Consider the following 6219-nt stretch of genomic DNA (forward strand, 5'->3'; position numbering starts at 1 on the left):
AAAATCTGGATGACAAGCCTGAAATAACCCAGATAGTAGAAAAAACATCAAAACAAGCTACCAAGATTCCTTCCTAATGAGGAGAGAATGACTTTTCAATTGCTAAGCTTGACATTTAATCAGAATCACCATGGCCTTCCCCAATTTCAGTCGACAAGTTCCCGAGAGGATTCTCATACTCCATATCATCGGGCATCATCCCCACAAAGTGTGCATCATCATGTGCAGGTAAAGGATTCTGCGCGATATTCTGGGCGTCACTGTCTTGGATCACAATCAGGTTTTCCTGGATCATCCTTTCTATTTCTCTTTTCAAATCCCAACAACTTTCAATATTATGCCCCTGGGCATTGGAATGGTATTCATACCTTTTAGAAGGGTCAAAGTTTCTTGCACGTGGGTCCACATGATTTGGAGGAATAAGTGCAATCATATCATGATGCTTTAACTTCTCAAACAAGCTTGCATAGGACTCTCCTATTGGCGTAAAATAATCCTTCAACCTTTGTTCCCTTCTATACCCCTGGCTTGGATGTGGGTTATAGGGCACTTGAAAATTTTGTGGAGGCTGGTGGAGATTTTGTGATACTCGTGCTCGCCTTCTGGGGTATTTTGGTGGTTGGCTAACATACTGAGGTGGAGCAATAGAGTATTGTGGGTTATGAGGTGGATAGTAATGCTCAAGGGAGTTATTGGAAAACAGACGAGGCTGGCCATACCTTTGAGACATTCTCCTTGAACCTCTTCTCGACCCTGATGTCATCATGATTTCTTCATCCATCTCATTCGTGCCACTAAAATTATCAGATTCAATCTGGACAGCCTGAGTTGTAGCTTTGAGAATTGCTTGACATATAATTTTACCTGTCTTAAGACCATTCTCAACCATTTCCCCCATTTTGATTGCTTTCGAGAAGGATTTACCCACTGCAGACATCATATTTTGAAAGTAATCTGGCTCTTGTGCCTGAAGGAACACAATGATTAGCTAGTAGTCATCCATGGGTGGCTTAACTATAGCTGCTTGCTCTCTCTATTTAATGGCATATTCCCTAAAACTTTCACTTGGTTTCTTCTTCAGGTTTGAAAGGGAAATGCGGTCTGGGGCAATGTCGATGTTGTATTGGAACTGTTTGACAAAGGCCTGTGCCATGTCATCCCAGACGTACCAGTGAGATGTGTCTTGATCCATAAACCATTCGGATGTTACTCCCGTAAGGCTTTCCCCAAAATAAGCTATTAGCAATTCTTCATTTCTTCCCGCACCTCTGAGTTGATTGCAATACCTTTTTAGGTGGGCTATGGGGTCTCCACGTCCATCATATTTTTCAAATTTGGGAGTCTTGAAACCAGGCGGCAAGTGGACATCGGGGAATATGCATAGATCTTTGAAGGCAACACTCTTTTGACCTGCCGACCCTTGCATGTTTTTCAACCGTTGTTCAAAGCTTTTCACTCTTTGGGTCATTTCTTACTGTACCATCTTTCGGACAGGCTTCTCAATGTTTGCAGGAAGATCAAACGAGTATGAGTGGTACTCAGGAGAGTGGTACTGCTCTTGTTGTGTAGCAAATTGTAACTCATGACGAGGCTGTCCTTGACCACTGGCCCATGCTTGACACATTTCGGTCATTTGCTGTTTCAGTATTCTATTTTTCTCAAACACAGTAGACTCTTGTTGAACCTTCTAACCCTGAGTCTCTTGGGCACTTGTAACAACTTCGATGTCAGTTATCATTTTTCCTTGGATCTTGTGTTTCCGGCTTACCACAAACCGACCACCTCAACTTTCTTCACAATTCAAAACAAAACATGTTAGAATGGACTCAGTCGGTCCTTATTATTATAATCATTTTTTCACTTTTTTTTCTTTTCTCTCTTTTTTTTTTCCGATTGATCGAACCTGATGTGGGTTGCCTACGTATCATGTGGGAACATGAATCAGATCTTGCGTAGTTCGGGAAGATCATGAATAAAGTAAATAAACTAACTTTTTTTTATTTTGAATTTTTCATTTTATTTTTTTCGAAAGAAAGACTTATAAAAAAGAAAGGAATATTTTTGAATTTTGATTATTTTTCAGCATTTTTGCAAAGAGAGACTTCTAAAGAAGAAAGATTTTTGTTTCTGAATTTTTTTCTGGAATTTCGAAAGAAAAACTTCTAAAGAAGAAAGAAAATATTTTTGGAATTTTATTTTGAATTTATGAAAGAAATTCTTCTAAAAAGGAAAGAAAATATTTTTGAATTTTGAATTTTCTTTTCAACTTTGAAAGAAGAATGAAAATATTTTTGGATTTTTGAAAGTAACTAAAAGAAAATATTTTTGTATATTTTAAAAAAAAAACAATTAGGGTCTAAAAGAAAGGCTTTCTAAAGAAGAAAGTAATGGAAAATATTTTTGGATCTTTTGAAAATTGGGGTCTAAAAAAACTTTTCTAGAGAGGAAGTAAAAGAAAATATTTTTGAATTTTTTGAAAATTATGGGCCGGAACCGATGAGGTTTGCCTACATATCTCACATCCGGTGAGAATCAGACCCACGTAGTTCGCCTAGTTTTGACGGTACAGGAAAACATGACACTTGAAAATTTTGGCTCGTTTTGAAATGACTTTTTTTTTTCAGAATATTTGCAGATTTCAGAATTTTCTAAATATTTACCTCTCACTTTCGTTTCTTTTTCTTCTTTCTCCTCTTTTTGATTTTCTTTTTTACTTTTTTTTCATTTTCTTTCCCTATTCTAGAAGCCAGTCAACATGCAAGTCGAAACAGACAGATACGTAAGTAGCACGTAAGATGCATCAAGATGGTCTTTTAATTTGGGTACACCTGTCCTAGACGGACACAACCCCTGTGTTGAGTCCCCAAAGTCAAATGCACATGATGCAAACAAACGTTCCTACTAGGGATCCGACATGATGCTGAGTTATTCTAGGTTTAAAACCTGGGTGTATTGTTCTAGACCTGGCTTACCCGAGCGGACAACTCGAGCCGGGGGGGCTGCGTACCGGTAATCAAAAGATCATCCGGCTTTGCAACTTGTCCGAACCTCGTTCTATTTGGGATATGACACTAACAGAAAGAAGTCACGACCAGCGTGCACTCCTCAGGAGAGAGAAGAGAGGGGTTTCGTAGCAGTTTATATATACAGTTCAGATAATATCAAAGCGGTAAAAAGCAACATTTAGCACATTAGGCCCAAACATGTAATAAAATCAGATAATGAATAAAGCCAAATATAACAATTCATCTAAGCTCGAATTCTGAACCCTGAACTAGAGATTCTAGGTTAAAATCCCCAGCAAAGTCGCTAGAGCTGTCACACCTCCTTTTTTACCTACACCCCCGTAAGGGTGTATAAGGGAGTTTTTTCCAATTAAAGTGACAATCGAAATGGGATTTATTTCAATTAAAATTTAGAGTCGCCACTTGGGATAATTTTATGGTGTCCCAAGTCACCGGTTCAAATCCCGAATCGAGGAAAAGATTGATTCTGTATTACAGTTCGCGAACACAGAAATCTGGGTAAGGAATTCTGTTAACCCGGGAGAAGGTGTTAGGCATTCCCGGGTTCCGTAGTTCTAGCACGGTCGCTCAACTGTTATTATTGGCCTATTATCTGATTTTAAACAATTATGAACCTATGTGCAAATTTTAACTTTATAACCGCTTTAATTATTTTTAAGGAAAATTGCAACATTGTTAAAACACGTCTTGAACCACGTTACATAAATGCACCCGTGGTCTTCATATTTTGACATTGTTGAGATTTGAATTTGGGTCACATAAATGCGCACTCGAATTTAGGAAGGTAATTTTATTAAAATGACGCGCCTAAAGCAACTACGCGTTAGTAACTTTGCGAGGGCCATGAAAATTTGCTAAATGGCACGCCTCGAATTCTAAGAATTCAAGTATTAATTAAATGAGGGCCATGCATTTGAAGATTTTATTCGGCATGGCACACCTCGATTCCATTTAACTAAATTTAATTAGCGGCCTATTAAAACTCATTTTACTATTAAGAAAAGGTTTGATCGAAGTTGCGCAAATTCATACTCCGATTTTGTTTTTTAGAATCGTAATTATGTTACGCAAACGTATACACAATCACGATGGTAGATTAAATGCGTGCCTAAAGAAACATTTCTACAGATGTTCATTGTGCACAGTCTATCGGCTCATTAATTTTACAAAAATATGCAAGACCAAACAGTTGCCCATATAGTCTTTGAATCTAAGCAAAATTACGCTAAGAAGATTATGCAATAACTTTTAGTAAATAATTAAAATGGCCTCAACTCAAATAAATAAACAAAACCAGGAAACATTCACCTACATATAGAAATAAAATAGAAAATTTGGCAGAAAGCTATTAGAGCAAATCAGAACAACAAACACATTAATCAATCGGATTCGAGCGGGGATTATAATGTCGACATGATCCTTAAGGTTTTTCTCTTCCTTTTCTGACTATATGCTTGATGGAAAGCTCTTAATTATGTACAACGAAAACAAGCAATTGCTTTACAATTTTAAAAGCTAACCCCTACTCTCGAACACCTTCAATTAAAGTTCCAAATTAATTTCTTACAGACCCATATTCCAGGGAAAACATCATGTATGTCAAGTGGACAAAATAATGAAGAGGCAGATTTGACATTGAGAAGCAGCAATCAACTTCCGAATATTGGCTAAAACTGTAAAATAATTATGTAATACATCTTCCATCTTAAATGCAAATCATAAAAAATAACTCCAACTCAGATTTTACGGGGAAAACAAATTGATCAAAATACCTCATGCTATGAACAAATCCCACGGTTCCAGCATACTTCAATCCATCATTGTTTTCAGAATGAAGGGAATTAAAGGGAAAGAGATGAACCTGAATTATAGCTCTTTCATTAACAAAATTTCAGCAGCTACAACCTCGAATCAAGCGGATTCTTCAAGCAATTACAACGACAAAATAGGAAGCTGGAACTGGAAGAAAACTCAAGCATCAAAACGGACTGTCCCGAAACCTCTTTGTCTCTTTGTTACCGTTCCCCTCTACTCTTCGTTTGTTTCTTTTTGATTGTCATGTCTTCTTGGTCTTTGTTTTGTGCAGGTTATGGCTGCCTAGGTTTGAGGTGAAGAAGATTTCTGTTGTTTTTGGAAATGGAGGGGCGTGAGGTGGTCGACGGAAACAACTGATTTTAGCTCTTGGTGTATAGGTCCTCTTTTCGTTGTTTTGTAATTTTTTCGTTCCCTTTGGGATTTTTAGGTTATCTCTTCATTGAAGAAGAGGAGAAATGGAGGTCCTTAGGTTTTTCTTTTTGTTCACCATGATAAAATGGCTGATCCTCTAAGTATACTCTAGGGTTATTTTTAGACTAGTTTTGGTTATATAGAAGGGTTTTTAGGTTAGGGGATATGTCCTAGGAATTATGGGCTAGGTCCAAAATTAGGCCTAAAAATGGGTTGCTTGAGCCCAAGATTTACTCTTTCCTTGCGAACGAGATTAAAAATACGATCTCATTTATTAATTAATTCTACTATTAAAATAATTATTAAAATAAAACAAACCGTTAAAACAAACCTATTTTTGGTATTTTCAAATATCATATGAAAATAAAAATACGGTACTATTTTTTTGTATTTTTTAATATTAAAAATGACTACAGAACATTAATAAACCTATATTTATAATTTTGTTTTCTTGTAATAAAGTAAAATAAAAGAGTAAAAATGAGTTGAAATAGATCTATTAGACCTAAATTAAATACTTTACGCTAAAAATGTGAAAAATCTTGGGGAGGGTCAAAAATCACATGTCTACATTGTCCAACTGGACTGAACTGAAATCCAACACGTGCGACGAATCACCGTTGTAGACATGTGATTTTTGACCATGCCCAAGATTTTTATATTTTAGCATGTAAATATTTAATTTAGGCCTAATATAGCTATTTCAACTATTTTTGACTTCTTTCCTTTATTTTCGTTATAAAAATGGAAAATTACAAAAAAATATTTTAGCTTACGTATCTTTCATAAATTTAAATAAAAAATATACAAAAATAGTACCTTATTTTTATCTTTACATAATCTTGAATATACAAAAAATATATAATAGTTTCATGTTAGCTTTTGCATTATATAGTATTTTTATCTTATTTTAAAAGGAGTCGATTAAGGTGTTGGATCATAATTTTAAGAGTTTTAAAACCCAGTT

The sequence above is a fragment of the Nicotiana sylvestris genome, chromosome 7 (genome assembly GCF_000393655.2).
Source record: "Nicotiana sylvestris chromosome 7, ASM39365v2, whole genome shotgun sequence".
NCBI classification, from domain to species: domain Eukaryota; kingdom Viridiplantae; phylum Streptophyta; class Magnoliopsida; order Solanales; family Solanaceae; genus Nicotiana; species Nicotiana sylvestris.